The sequence below is a fragment of the Gallinula chloropus genome (genome assembly GCF_964237585.1).
Source record: "Gallinula chloropus genome assembly, chromosome: 2".
Classification (NCBI taxonomy): domain Eukaryota; kingdom Metazoa; phylum Chordata; class Aves; order Gruiformes; family Rallidae; genus Gallinula; species Gallinula chloropus.
The window spans coordinates 122,373,736-122,388,683 of record NC_140086.1 but is presented as its reverse complement, the minus strand read 5'-3'; the positions used below and the strand labels follow the sequence as shown (position 1 = coordinate 122,388,683).

Sequence of the window (14,948 nt, the reverse complement as noted above, 5' to 3'; positions counted from 1 at the left end):
CCATGATTTGTATCAGGAAAAAAAAACCCCAATATTTTTTGCAGCAATGCAATTTTCAAAGCTTCTATTGGTTCAAAGAAAAATATAGATCAGCTTGAATGATCAAGCTGTATTCGTCTCCATTTAAGCTGTGTTAGTAAGTGACAGTGCCAGTGGTAGAGATGCATGCTGCCGTTCATGCACAGCTGTGAAAAATTCCTCAAATCATGGAAAATTGCCTGTAGTTTCAGCTAAATCCACAATCATTTCTTATAAGGTGAAAAATGTATTTTGAGATCCATTTCTGCGTGGTATTAATATCATCTGATCTTAAACTGCGAGCGCTTTTTCGTTTGCAGAAAGCGGTGCTGTATGCAGACAGACACTAAATTAGTTGCAACTGATCTAAATGTGGTAATGAAAACCTGGAGGTTTTATATATTTCAAACTATCAGAGGAGACCTGCTTGTTTTAATGCTGTCTTGGAGATTTAATTTTTTAAATAACCAAAAACAGGAAAGCAAAATGCACTTTGGAAAGCTGGTGCCTGCATTTGAGCAAGTTGTTAATTAATTTTTCTCTTTGTTTGTAATTGAATCCATTCTTTTTAAGGATGGAGAAGCATTTATTTATTGGAAGTCTACTGAGAGCAAGTAAAAATTCTGAAATAGAAGGGATCAGAACAAAAAATTGGGGTTGCCATGTATTTTAAGATCTCTTTTCTGTGTTGTGTGAATCACGTGAAATGAAGGGGAAAAAATAAATCTCCAACCATGGCAGATAATAAAAATTAAGATCATGTTGTGCGTTAAGATGCCATATTTGATTTCCAGTGCTTTGGGCCCAAGCTGTGGGTTCTACCTTTGGTGCTTCCCGGCACTGGGCTTCTGGCGCAGACAGGGACAAAGAGCGGCAGTGTCTGGTGGAGGGTATATTGCGTACATCTACAGCTCATCTTCCACTTATCCTGCCTATTGCCCTCAGTCGCAGAACAGAGCTTCATCTTAAGCTGCAAGAATTGTCCTTTTTGCTAATTATTTTAATTTGCTTCTGGCAGTGATGCCATGAAAGTGCAGAGATTATCCCAAACTACCTTCTAACCGTGCTTGTCAGGCTGCTCCAGTTATTTGTTAGCACAAGGGCTTAATGTCTGTGGAAACAGGAACTGAAAACCACTCTTATTTAGCATAAGCTGTCAAACAGTGACATATAATTGTTTGGAATAAGCCTTGCACTACCTTTTCCCAACACCATCAGTGAAATCTTTCTCTAGAAAGAACAGCACCATCAGACTCTTAAACTATGGTGCATCAGTGACCAGCTGCATTTTGGGGCACTGCTTCGCTGCACTGTGTGTACCTGGAAGGTGTCTGGGTGTACTAACTGGCGCTTCTCTTGCATGCGGCCATCTTCCCTAACGGACTTGGATGCAGCCCTCTTGTTTCAGAGGCTGCAGGAGTTAACTCATGTAGATGTGGACTTTCCCATCATACGTCAGCCAGCACAGTGCCCATGAACGTCCCCAAGAGCATTTCCTAATATAGATGTAACCTTCATGCCTGCTGACCTTGCATATCTTTTCAGGGTCTTTGGCAAATAAAAAGTCCATAGTAGCTACAGTTTTTCCATTATTACTATTAAACTAAAATTCTTGAGTCCTACTCTTCTGGCAGTGTCTCTTCCTTTCTATACCTGAGAATACATACCATAAAAAGAAGAAACTTCAAATTCTCATGTGTATGTCCCTGTTGTTATTGGAGCTGAATCGTGGTTTCTCACACCAAGGTAGGTACTGAAGAGTCCTTGTAGACGTGTTTGTCACATTTCTATCCAACTTTCACCTGCCCGTTGCTGTTGCGGCCTATTAGCAGATGGCTTAGAGAGCTGAGGTTCACACCTGATCAGCATGGTTTGTAACAGCTTCGAGGGAATTAAGTAAATTATACGTAGGTGTAAAAGTGCTGTCTATGCAAATCACGTCACGGCCTACTGACCAGAGGTGCCAGAAGCAGGTGGGCTGCGATTGCAGCTGGTAGGCCTGCCTGCTGAGAAGTCCCCCGGTTCACATGCAGTGGATGTGGAGTGTGTTTTTATTTTCCTCTGAGTGGGCTCTAATGGATTTTACTTTATCAATTTTCTTCACTGGAGAGGGGGAAAACCCTTTCATTTTGTTCTCATCTTAGCAATCTATTTCATAGCTCTCCATTAGTTTAAGGACCGCATGTGGCCTTTAATTGTACGTGCGGAGTACAGGCTGTCCTGTGCACACTCAGGCAGTTGCTGCAGTGTAGGAAAAGGCACAGCTTCCACCCTGTTTAATACAACATTTTGTAACATTATCTTTGAAAGTATTGTTTGCAGAGGTAATTCAGCAGCTAAGGAAATACAGATATCTGAGCAAATGTCTCAGAAATGAAATACTCCGGAGATTTTCTATTAACAGTAATAGCCTACCTTTTTTTTTATACTCTGCCATATTTATTTATGGTTACTGAACAGCAGTTACAGACGTGTGAAATTACAACAGACCAGCTTTCATTTTCTACCTGAAACTTTTTAAAAATAAACTGGTTAATGAGACATCGATAAAGAAGGATATACAAGCAGTTGATCTTTTGAATTTAAATTTAGGTTAGCTTCCCGGACCCCACAAGAAAGTACGTTGGTTTCCCTGGGAGAAGCAGGGAGAGTAGAATAGTTTGCCGAGTGTGGTTCTAGCTGAGTGGTGACTTCGGTGCTGGTGAAATGGTGGGGGCCGCTGTTCTGCTTGCTCTAAGCATCTTTTTATATTGTAGTTTGCATTTACACTTTAAAGCCTTTCTGATTGGCACATCTTACAGAAGAAAATTTAGAATGAAGGGTTTTCATAAACGTGCAAAATGGGATTATCTGTTATCTAATTCTGTTCACTTACTTGTCAAGTAGTTATTCAGATGTTCTGTGGCTGCTCCTTAATTTGAATTTCATTTTGTAAGATACACCTATCTATATTTTCTGGTTATTGTAAACCATCACCCAGTTGGTAAGCAGTCAGCTTCCCACTTTGCAGATATACTTTGGACTGGCCTTGGAAAGTGACCTTCCCTTGCTCTCTGCACTTACTGACTGACCTGCAAACAGTCAATGAAGTGTTCCTTTGAGGAAGTTTCCTAAAGGGGTATTTTCTTTAGCTTCTTCTGGAAACAGAGTGCGATTGAATTGGCAGCATGGCTCCTAGAGCTGTTTAGCTTTGCAGAGCTGCCCTTCATGAAATTTCAGTCTTGTCTTATGGCAGGAAAGATAATTGGACATAATTTTCCAGTATTTGGTATTTCCAACACAGTTAGCTTTACAAATTCTTGCTCCAACTTCTTTATTATTATTCTTCTCTCCACCCACCTCACCCCCAAGCAAAACCAAACACCTTACTAAATAAAACTTCAATTTTTGAGTAGCCATTGAAACAATCAGGAACTGCCAAAGTTAAGATTATACCTGTGTGTCTGTCTTCCCCTCTTCGTATCTGGATTTTGCTGTAGTCTTTAATTATGAATTTGTTGTTTCTTGAGTTCTGTGTAAAGGTTGTACTTGGGTCCTTCTTCCTATTTTACATTGCTCTGATTACTTCAGAGAAACTTCCCCTGGAATACATGAGACACCTCTAGGTGTAACATCTGGGAAGCTTGGTGCTCCACCTATAAAAACTTCTTGTAGCCGTGCATCCTATTCTGTAATTGGTAGTTTGGGTAATTTGGTGCAGTAACTGTTTAATTGGTACACTGCTGCAGCTGCCAGTCTGTGAAATACTCAAGGTCCCTACTTATAAATCATTTTTCCATTTGATAATATGCAGGAGTCTTCACAATTTCCACAGCTCAATTCTGGAGACAGCTGAGATTTACATGGCCATGCTTAAGATTTCTCATTTAATATATTTTAATGGAAAAAGTTACTGTGCAATAAAAGCTGTGTCGTAATAACTACATTTAAAGGGGAGAAGGTAGACTGTTTCTGGATCCTTGTTCTAGAATAATTGGTACAGAAATCACAAGGCAAGTTGGCAGTCACAGATAGTGCCAAAAGGGTAGATGTGGTTGGTTGCAAATGCAGGATAGGAAACTCCAGCCATAGCAAACCTCCGTGACTGCTGGGGACCCTTCCAGTGCAGGAGGGGAGAGCCAGCAGCCCCCAGCCACTGCCGCTGAGCAGGGTCTGCTGTCGCCTGGCTGCAGGGAGATAGATCAAATACTGATGGAGCAAGTTTGTTCCCATTTTAGAGTTTCTTTAAAAGTGACAATTTAATGGCACTCATTACTGTCGCTGTGGCTGGTTCCCTCTCCCTCCTTCCAGACCCTTAGCAGGGAAGGCAGAGATTTATAGCTCTGGAGGAGCCACTCCGATGGGCTACTGTTCACTCCTCCTGTGAGTGTCCCGGCTGGCTGCTCTCCAGATAAATCTTCCCAACAGGAAAGAACCAGCATCTCTGGGGTGCTTGCCTTGCTTTGGAGCCCTGTGCACCTATGATAAATACGCTTCACGAGTGCACTGTGACCCTCGCATGCTTTCTGCTGGTCCAAAAGAGTGGCAGTGCTCCACATTTAGGGAGATTTAAGCAGAGCATTTCAGAGAAAGCTCTGCTGTCCATAATTTTTGAAATTAATGAGCGGTACCCATTTTTTACCTTTTTTTTAACCTTTTTTTGGAGGGTGGGCGTGGGTTGGGGGATCAAGGCACTGTTCAGATTTTGCAGCAAATGGTCTTAACCAGTCCACATTTGTCTGTACTGATGCACACATGTGCAGAAACAAAAGTGAAAATTATGTATTTCATCGAAAGGAAATGGGGAGTGTTAGGTGAACAGGAGACACGCAAGCACAGCACCCAGGAGCCAAATGGATGAGCTAACTAAAAAGACCTTTTATCTTACCCCAAGTCCATGTGATTTTCGTAAACTGAAAGAATGATCGTCTTGTGATTATATGAGCTCTGTGCCTGAATCTGGCCATTGATTAAAGTCTGGCAGGGGAGGGAGAAAACAGGAAAACATCTCGCTAAGATTTTCCTGTGTTAGATTAATCAGCCCCAGTTCATTCACTCCTCTCTGAAAGGTCATGTTTTCTCGTAGTCAGAGTTGCCCAGTCCTGGGCTCTCTCCCTAGCTTCCCTACAGCGTGACTGAGTGAACAGTGGTGGCCAGCACTGGGCAGGGTGGAGGTGGCACTGCCTGTGTCTTGTAAGCTGTGATGCTTTGACAGCATCTCAGCGTGATGTGCATCAGTATTTGTACTGGTGTGTATCTCTGATTGGTGTTACCTTGAGAGTCCTTATTGCTCAGAGGAACCAGTGCCTCCATTCCTCTGGTTCTTTCTGCAGCTGCTACTCCCTGGCGCTGCCACAGTCCACCTCTCACCCACCTTTCTCCGCCTGCACTTCTGTGGTGTTGAGACCGATTTGACCGCGTGTACTTTGACTGTGTGCAGGAACCGAGCAGAGCGGTATGGCCACCATCTTACTCAGAAATGGTGGGTTTGCCAAGCTGGTCCCGCTCCAACTCATCCCTCTGCTGTCGCCTTCAGTAATGAGTTTCAGCTGCAGTGTGGAAAGGTAATTTTCCTTGACTACTGCCAGGTCTAGAGAGCCAGACTTGCATATTTCTGGGTGTTTACTTGAACTCTGTTTTCTAGTTTCCAGGCATCCGAGTTTCACTCAGCTCTACATTTTACAAGGTTTTACTGTGTAGCTCTGTATTAGAGTTTCTTTGTCACTGAACGAGGGGGAATAAGAGTGTAGAATAAAATAGTAAGTGCAAGATACTACTTGCAGGTTTCAAGAGATCTGACACAACATATTTGTTTAGAGACTGACTGTCAAAACTAAGAGGAAAAAGAAATAAATGTGGGGAGATAATGAACGTGTGTTGATGAGCCATTCAGATGAACGCCTGAAAAACATACCAGGAAGCATAATGCTCAAGACATCTGGTTTATTTTGGCATGTCTATGTCAGGTTATTTCATCTGAATATTTTTGGGTTGTTTTTTGCATTGTTTTAATACGTCATTTCAACCCTCCTCAGAAATTTCTTCACTGTTGTGGATCAGGCACATTTTAAAACTGCTCCCAGGTCAGACAAAGAGAACAGAAATGTGCTGGGTCTTGAAGATACATGGGAACCCAAGCTGTGGCATAGCCAGAGCCAGCTATCCTGGAAGGTGGGTGCTGGGTGAGCACTCACCCGGCCGGCCAGGCTCAAGCTGGGGCACTGCACTGTGTTGGCTGGGGAGGGAGCAGGGGACAGCTAGCTGTGCACACAAACTGCAGTCTCTCTGCTAGAGCAAGGGGAATTGCCCTTCAGCCAGCTTTCAGGAATGTATAAATACTTGTGGCATAGTTTGCATTATTAGTATTTCAGCTGAGCTGATAGTGGGTTAGAAACTATAGTGGGCTTATAAACTTCAGATGGTGCCGAAATGCAGGGATTTCTGTATTGGCTGACAATTAATGCAAGTCCCCTGCCTCTTCTGATAAGTAACTGCTGCCAAATATGTGCAGGAGCTCTGCAAGCCTTTGTGGTGAGGGCTGGGAGGGAGGAGGAGGGTGCAAAGCCTGCCTATGTGGGGCATTATCTTGGAGCATGCACATACCTCCTTTCTCCCATAGGTTTGTGTTTGAGCTTGCCCTTTCCTCTTCACGTTTCCATCTCTGCCAGCAGCTAAATGGAGAGGCTAATTTGAGAGACTACTACAAGTAATTGCAGCATAGTAATTGCATAGCTAACATGAATCTTTTCCTTGTCCTGCCTGCTGCAGGCATCTGCGTGTCACTGCCTGGGTGTAGCTTGGCAGGGATTTTTTTGTTTGTTTTTACTAGGAGGTAGACTATTTTGTCAGAGTAGCTGTTGCTTACTGTCTGTCCTTGCTAGCTCTGTGCAAAACAATCACTTGTATCTGCAACTGCCTGACAGGAGGTTGTAGCTGGTCTTCTCCCAAATAACAAGTGATAGGACAAAAGGAGATGGCCTCAAGTTCTGCCAGAGGAGATTTAAAGTGGATGTTCAGGAAAATTTCTCCACCAAAAGAGTTGTCAAGCACTGGAACAGGCTGCCCAGAGAAGTGGTTGAGTCACCATCCCTGGAGGGATTTAAAAGACTTATAGATGTGGTGCTTAGAGACGTGTTTTAGTGGTGGCCTTGGCAGTGCTGGGTTAATGGTTAGACTTGATCTTAAGGATCTTTTCCAACCAAAATGTTTCTATGATTGTATGTCTAGTGAAATTATGACATTGTCCTTGGAAGATGGTCCCCTTGCTCCAACCACTCAAAAGCCCAGTGAATAAAAACGGACACCCAAATTAAGAGTGCAAACCAAAATTAGTCATGCATTTGGGGGAATAACAATTTGGAAAGTCTTTCCTGATACTGTGCTTCCATGCAAGAGAGCAGCTACATAAATGGTTTGGAAAAGTGTCATTCTTTACGAAGAAATACTGCGCATAATTAATTCTTGCTCCTGGGAGGTCAACCAGGGGCACTCGTTATTGTCTTAATTGGTGGTATAAATCCTGAGGCACTGAAGGGGAAGAGAGGAAAAAAGCAATGAGCAGTTAACAACACATAGCCTTTTGGGTAAGTGCTAGCCAGTTGCATGGCCATCCTAGTGACATCTTTACGGTTTTATTGGGTTATAGGTCTGGTCCTCCACAAATTAGGTTAAAGGGAGTTGATTTGCATAAACAAAAAATATAAAAAAATTGCAAAATGCAATTGTTAATTCCTGATTTCTACATTAAACTGTGTGAAACAACTCAGTGTGCTGCAACTCAGAAAAGCGTTTCTTTGATCTCCTGTTATTTGTATTAAATTATATTCATTACTCTTCCCATCTGGAGTTTCCTAGCAGGCCAAAAATCATCCTACAGACATTACTGGAAGGAAGTTAACTGTAACTTTTTAATTGTATACATCTCATGTCTTTTTTTCTTTTTTTTTTTTTTAATTTGAAGATAGCAGATGGAAGAGCACACCAGTGCCTTCCTCTCTGTTTAAATTACTGAAGTGGAGAAGCAGAAAACCTCAGCCATTCTTTTCCCCTCGCATATTGTTTCAAGGTGATGGCTGTTCTGTCTGGAAACTTTGACATATTTGCTAAAAAGGTCAGGAGTTCAGTGAAAATCAAAGTTGTGGAGAAATCTGTGTGTGTAGTGTTAGGGCTGCTGTGGTACCCTCACTGGAGAAATCTGGCTGCTGTGGATTTGCAGCCGACTGAACTCATCTCTTCTGCTTTGTCAGAAGTTGCCTCTATGCCAGCTGACCAGCAGAAGTGTTTCATACTCCCCAGAAAGAAAAAAGAAGAATAAAGCCCATGTTTTGGGACATGGTTTTAATGTTAGGCCACGGTTTGTGGAATCAGAACATGTGTTGGCATGAAGTGCCATGAAAAATGGGGTGTTTCCAGCCACACCAGTGGCTAATGGCTAATGAGCGTTAGTAGCCCCATGAATAACTTCCTGTTACCAGAATTGTCGTCAGAATTGGGGGGTTTTCTTGCCCTCTGAGGCCCACAAGAGTTTTTCACCTTAGAAGCTGTTAGGATTTATCAAGTATGGCCTGCTTTGTCTTTGCTGGAGAGTGTTTTGCGGTTCCAGATGACCATCCCCATGTTGGTAGCTTAGGGAAGGGTGACACCTTCCTCATCGGCCTGTCCTCTGGGCCTGGTTTTTTTTTTATTTTTAAGAAGTAGGAGAAAGGGCTAGATGAGATGAAATGTGGATGAATTTCCTCTGGGAATAAGAGCAACGACAGAGAAACCCAGAGCACTTTCCAGGGCGGGCTGGTGCTCAGCCCCTCCTCTACCAGGCAGCTGGCATCTCTAGGTGCTGTCTACAAGCTATTGACATTTAACAGCATTTATTCGTTTGTTTTTGCAAAGATCTGCCTGTCCTGCCCTGACATACATCATCAGCACAATTTCCGTGCTTCCTGGCAGCGAGCCTTCCTCTCCTTATTGTTGTAGCTGCTTCCATTTTGTGCCGGCGGTGGTTTCCAGCCACAATGTCAGACAATTAATTTGTTTATTCTGCAAGCCGTGACTTCCAAAGCGTGATAGACAGTGCAGACATCCCGGAAAAGTGCTGTGCAACTGGGAATATGCTCATTTTAGCTTCCTTTCAGATAGCTGCTTTGGCAGCTTTCGTTCCTTGTTGGGTCTCATGTTCTGGCTGAAGCCATTTTACTCTGCCTTTTATGCTATACCGAATTGCTTAACAGCGTACATTGGGACTTTAACATCCTTTATAAGCCTTTCTATGCATCTTCAGTTGTGGGATTGCATGTTATCAAGGCCTTTCAGAGCAAATACCTCTGGCTAACAACTAAAAATTGTGTATCTCTGCCCTAATGTGACCACTGATCCTACCAGGACTTTGTGAGGAAGGTTTTTTTTGTTCATTAGCTGCTGCCACCTGTATTAAAAATACTGCAAAGCACATTCAAATCATGAATGTACCTGGGCAATTCCCTGGACACAGAGCAAAGTAGTTTTGTGCAGATCTCGTTGTTGAGAGATACCTTAAGTGTCTCTCTTGATACTCCAGAGAGAGCAGGAATGGGGTCTTTACCTTGCCAAAGTATATTCTGCAGGGTTAGCTAGGACAGAGGGTAATTTGAATGATGAAAGAGGCTATGCATAACTAATGGATTTGTTTTGTAAAAAAGTTACATGTTTGTACAGCCCTTATTTCAGAATAAAGCCATTGGCAGAGGTTTCTGGGATGGATTTTCTTCTCAGTTGTTGCCTGGTTTTATCTTTCCCTTCAAAGCTCAGTCAGAGTTTATAAATGACTGATAAACTGTACCATAGAAAAGTCCTTCCTAGTCCTTTGTTTCTTTTACGATAAAGTAGCAATACACTTCAGTCAGAAGCTTATTTTGCAGATTTACTAAAGAATGGCCTCTCAGTCTGCAGGAGTCATAGCTGGCTGCCTGTATTTGGGGGTAATCAAAGCTGAACCAGATGAACCAAGCAGGCTGTTCAAACAGATTGAGCTCGCAATAGCCCTTCTCTACTGATTACCCTGTCCCTGGCTTGCAGTGCAAGTTTTTAACTTGTAAGCCCACTACATCTGCAAATAAGATTTGGCATGCCCTATGCTGGCAAAATATTTTTAAGACGTTGTTGAGTTCAAATGATCCATGTCTTCATGCGATGTGCATAACTTGAGCTCTGAATCATCTGACTTGCCAAAATCAACTGGGCAGTGAAGGAGAGGGAGTTGTGGAGGTTTCCTATCAGATACGTAGGGGTGGCAGTTCATGCTAATAATTTGGTAAGACTTCATAAGCTTAATCACTTGGAGTTATTTTGAGGGCTCACCCTTAATGAGCTCCTTTGTATTCAGATAACCAGCGGCATAATGGCACTCAAAACATTCCTGAAATAGTTAATATTCTCTGAGATGAGGTGGGGCATTTTGGCATTGTGTTGAAGTTACATTGGCTAAACAGGTTATTTAGTTCTAAGCAATAGACCTGGTAAACTGGGTTTATTTGCTGCTTGATGCATAGGGTTTCACATATCACACTCTGCTCTCAGTGCAGCAGATAGGATATCAACACAATTAAAAGTGAAAAATAATCTGTCTGCTCTGCCAGTGGTGGATGCTCGGAGAACACACGCTGATACAATAGTTTCTGAATAATTTATACTCAGCATTTTTTCCTTGCACTCCGTAAATGAGGATGCCTAATGTGGCATGGTCAGAGTGATACTCTATCTGTCATCCATTAAGATAACAAGATTGGTGGGCCTGGGAGGAGCGTGGTGTGGTGTGGTGCGCAGAGAAGATGAGATTAAAAATTGAAACGTTTGTCCAAAATGCTTTGTGAAAAGGATGCTGATAAAAGCAGCTCCCGAGGATGGAATTAATTCAGAGTGTGACTTCTGCAAAGCTTTGTTTGTCTTCGCTAGAATAAAAAACACAAGATCCCTGTTCCTTTCAAAAGTCATGGATAAAAGGAATATTAGAGCGAATCACTTCTCCTGATAGGTCTTCAGTAGCTTATTCTACTTTAAATTCAAGTACTTTGTAGGTGCTATTGAAAACAATTATGTATGACAGTAACACTTTATGTCGCACAGAATGTGGCTTTTTTATATTTATAAGGCATTTTAAATTACAAAGAATCATTTGTGCTTGGTTTTGGTACAGGAGTATCTCATCTCCTGTCACAGAGTATTAATTTGGAGAGGATGCTAAAATATTTGCATCAAAAATTGCTCATGTAAATGTTCAACCAAACAGGCTCCTTTTGAGGTGAATGCATTACAGTAGCTAGTAACTTTGTTTTCCAAGAGCTGGTGGGTGATGTGAGTTTATTAATGTGTAAACAGTGGTGGTTTGCTGTCTCTGAAGTTTCTGACAACTTCTGAAAGTTAGGTCATGATCAGATTTTCTTGGTTTTTGAAGAAACTCGTGGGGTTGTGAGATCAGATGGAAATCATTTGACAAAAAGCACTTGGAGGAAAACTTGGGCTTGCTTCTAATTTTGCTATTTTTAGTGAACAGGCCAGTGTGTTATACCTGTGTCATCTGGAACCCAGCCTTGAAATGGTTTAAATGTGCTTTTCTGTTTAATCGGGCAGCAAGCGCCTGCTCTGCCTGGCCCCGTGTCCTGCAGGGTTTCCTCTCGCTGCAGATCTGCAGGTAACCAAAGCAGGTGAGGTCCAACCCCCCCCAGAGCAATAGACAGGATGCTCTCTGGGCTTTTTTGGCCCAGTGTCAAGTTTAGGAAATGATTCTGAGCGGGGCCCTGGCTGCAGTGCCAATCAAAATTTGGGGCTGCAGGGTGCCAGGCTCACAGAGGCGGCTGGGGAAACGGAGCCCCAGCGCCCAGCCAACGCTCCTCACCCACTGGTGCTTTGAACTCCTGTCCCTCTTCCCCAGTGATGACTTCGGTTTGGGGCTTGTACACAACGGAAAAAAATACATATTGAGAATCTGGTCTGTTTTCTCAGTCTCTGTCCAGAGGAAAATTTAAAAATCAAATCTTTTTGGTGTCATATTGCTCAGGTTTTAAATTGAGCTTGCCACAAACCTTGGTGGAAGTAGCATCCCGGTGTTGCCTTAGGGAAGAGTTAGTTGGGGAGTGGGCACTAACATGCTCTAGAGAAACAGGTCCTTAGTTTTGAGCAGGACCACATTATACCTTTTGTCACTTGAGTATTTCACATAAACAAGTTAACTTTTCTTTTAGTTTCATGAGTAACTCCAGGAAGAAAATCAAATACAAGTGCAGGGCTGTTGTTTCACAAACCACCTTTTAAGTTTCCACAATTAATATCCCCTTTATAGCTTTCACTGTTTAGGACATTGCCTGGGGAAACTAGGATGGCTCTTGAAGAAACAACAGTCTTCATTTTGACCCGGATTTCTCCTTTTTCTGAGTTTGTTCTTCTTTACTTTTTCATCTTTTTTTATTAGTAAATGAGTTCATGAAAGCTTTATTATACTTGATGTCTGCAGAAGCTGGATCACCTGATCACCCATCAGTCAGGCTGTTGGGCTGTGTGGTCAAGTAAGGACTGAGACACTTCTACTTTCCTTCCTGATGGGCTGCAATTAAACCCTAGGTTAAAAGGATGCAGAACCTGCATCTAAATTTGGGAATAAGTGATCAGTCAGTGGGTACTGTCAGCTGCTGGCTATATTTTGGTGAAGTATGGGTATATTTGGAGGAGGCAGTTTCCTCTTTTCCATGTATTGGGTGACACTTTTGAAGCTCATATTTTGTTTCGCGTGGTACCTGTGTCAGTAAACCAGAAGTCCCATGAGCATGGATGCATGGCAGCATCTGCCCCAAAGCATCTGCAGGCAGAGGGGAGGGTGTGGGAGCTGTCTTTTGGGGTTTTTTAATGACTTCGGTTGTTCAGCATGGTGAGATAGTGGCTGCACGAGAGGGTCGTTTTGGTTCATTTGGGCCATTTTGTTTCCTGCCCAGTCAGGCTGGTGGCTGGCCACCACTCCATTGGTGGCTGGGGGTGTTACATTACATGGAGCACTGGATTAAGCTGGCATGGCTGCAGGGGAAGCTACCAGTCTTGGTTTACCCTACCTCTTCCTAACTAAAAAGTAGTAACAAAATAAACCCTAGCACCAGCACAGCTCACGCATTCTCTCTGGTGAATTGAACCAAAATAGATGCCATAGACTCCTCCCTGTTCTAATTGCATCATCAGCAATTACTGCAGAGCTGGGCATCACAATTAGGGGGCTATCAAAGCAAGAAAATTGTAAGTGAATATCATCATAAATTTTCTCCTTGGCAAGTAAACAAATGGTATGCACACTCGCTGTACTTTCCATTGCAGAGATCCAAGCAGTGGTAGTGTGGAATATAAAAGAGCAATGTTACTGATAACTTAAAAGGTTTTAATTGTCTAAACAAATAGCTTTAAACTCTTCTTCTGTGACCAGTAGCTTAAGGAAAAGAAAGTAGTGAAGAGTTTTTATTTACCTCTTTGATGGTAGCATTAAGTATCTTCTAAATCAGAGGATCTAACCTCAGGATGAGACTTGCCTGTGCAAGAGCTGCAGAAAATTATTGCCAGGGGTTACGTGATTAAGGAGGCATTTTTCAGTTGTGAGTGAATTTGAGGTATTTTCATAACATTAGCATCTATAGCATGTTGGGTGTGCAAGGAATTTATGACCAGCCCTTACTGACTGTGCCTGCCCTACCACTCCCTGATCATATGGCCAGAAACTCTCCCAGCTAACGCTGAAGGATAGGAGCTTTTTGGCTTTTGAGCTGTGATTGCATCTCGAGACGAACGCGGTGTGGGCACAGAGCAATCGCCAGCAGCACCAAGTTTACCGCTTCCCTGTAGGGTGTTAGCTGGTTGAAGAGTTTTAACCTCCCAAGCTCTCCCAACAAACAGAAAATTGCTAGCTGCTCTTCCATGATGTTACGATGCTGACTGAAATTTGACCCTGGTGCTTGCTGAAACGATTTTCAAAATCTGAGTGAGAAGGTTAAATAGTGCTGTCAAATTTCCAAATGTCTGGTGCAGGAATACTTCAGTTGAGTATCTGTGAGTTCAGCTCTAAAATACTTAAAGTAATCCTCTTTTTTTTTCCCCCTGTTTTTTTAATTCATTATTGTATGATATTATCTAAAGCTTGTTTTTTAGTGCAGATAAAGAAATCAGCTTGGGGTTTGCCTTTTTTCCGTGCCAGCTAATTTTACCATTTATGGCTGTTTTTCTTTCTTTTACTTGCTGAAGGAGGAATCGAGTCAAATGTTACCTAAGTACAAACCAGACTCTAGTTGTCTTTAATTTCTGTTCAAGATCATTGTAATTACTTGATTATTTTCACAGCTGTATCCGAATAAGAAAAAAAAAAAGCGGGAACTGGCAACTTTTACAAGTTCACAACTCCATAACCTGATGCTGGAATATTTCCACCTGCAGAAGCCTCATTAACTGTTGTAGGAGTTCCAGCAGTTGAGAGACCTGGGTTTCAAATTATTTTGCTTTTTACCTACAGCCTTCAATCTAGGCAATCTCTGCCATAACCAAAATAGCCCTGACTTTTAGGCTGAGAGAGGCTGTCGGTTGTTGGGTGGGGGGTTGACTTCCAAGTGGGTCTATAAGGAAGGCTGTTGTTTACCCAACTCATTTCTCCATCCATAAGCCCCAACCATTTTTATTTGAGCTTTTTTTATGTAAAATCTAGGACTTCATTTCCTGAATGCTCTTACAAGTTCTAGTTTTGTTTATTTTGGCCTTAGGTTGCAGTATTTAATTAGTTTTTATTTAAGAGATGAGTCTTATGTTGCAAGAAACAGTACTAAATTATAAGGAGACCATGTCTTTAAAGATGCCATACTCCAGCCATAACTTTAAATTTATTTTCTTGTTTTAAAGCAATGTTAGTGCCTGTGTCTAAGGGTTATGGGAAGCTCAGAAGTTTATTTGATTTCTTTTTTTGTCTT

General features: G+C 42.3%; 1 protein-coding gene across 4 annotated transcripts in view; it reads left to right on the top strand.

Moving 5' to 3' along the window:
* The window catches only part of RARB (retinoic acid receptor beta), a gene marked incomplete at its 5' end in the record, with an annotated part of 192,737 nt that overhangs the window by 132,426 nt on the left and 45,363 nt on the right, over positions 1-14,948 (top strand). The window lies entirely within an intron of this gene.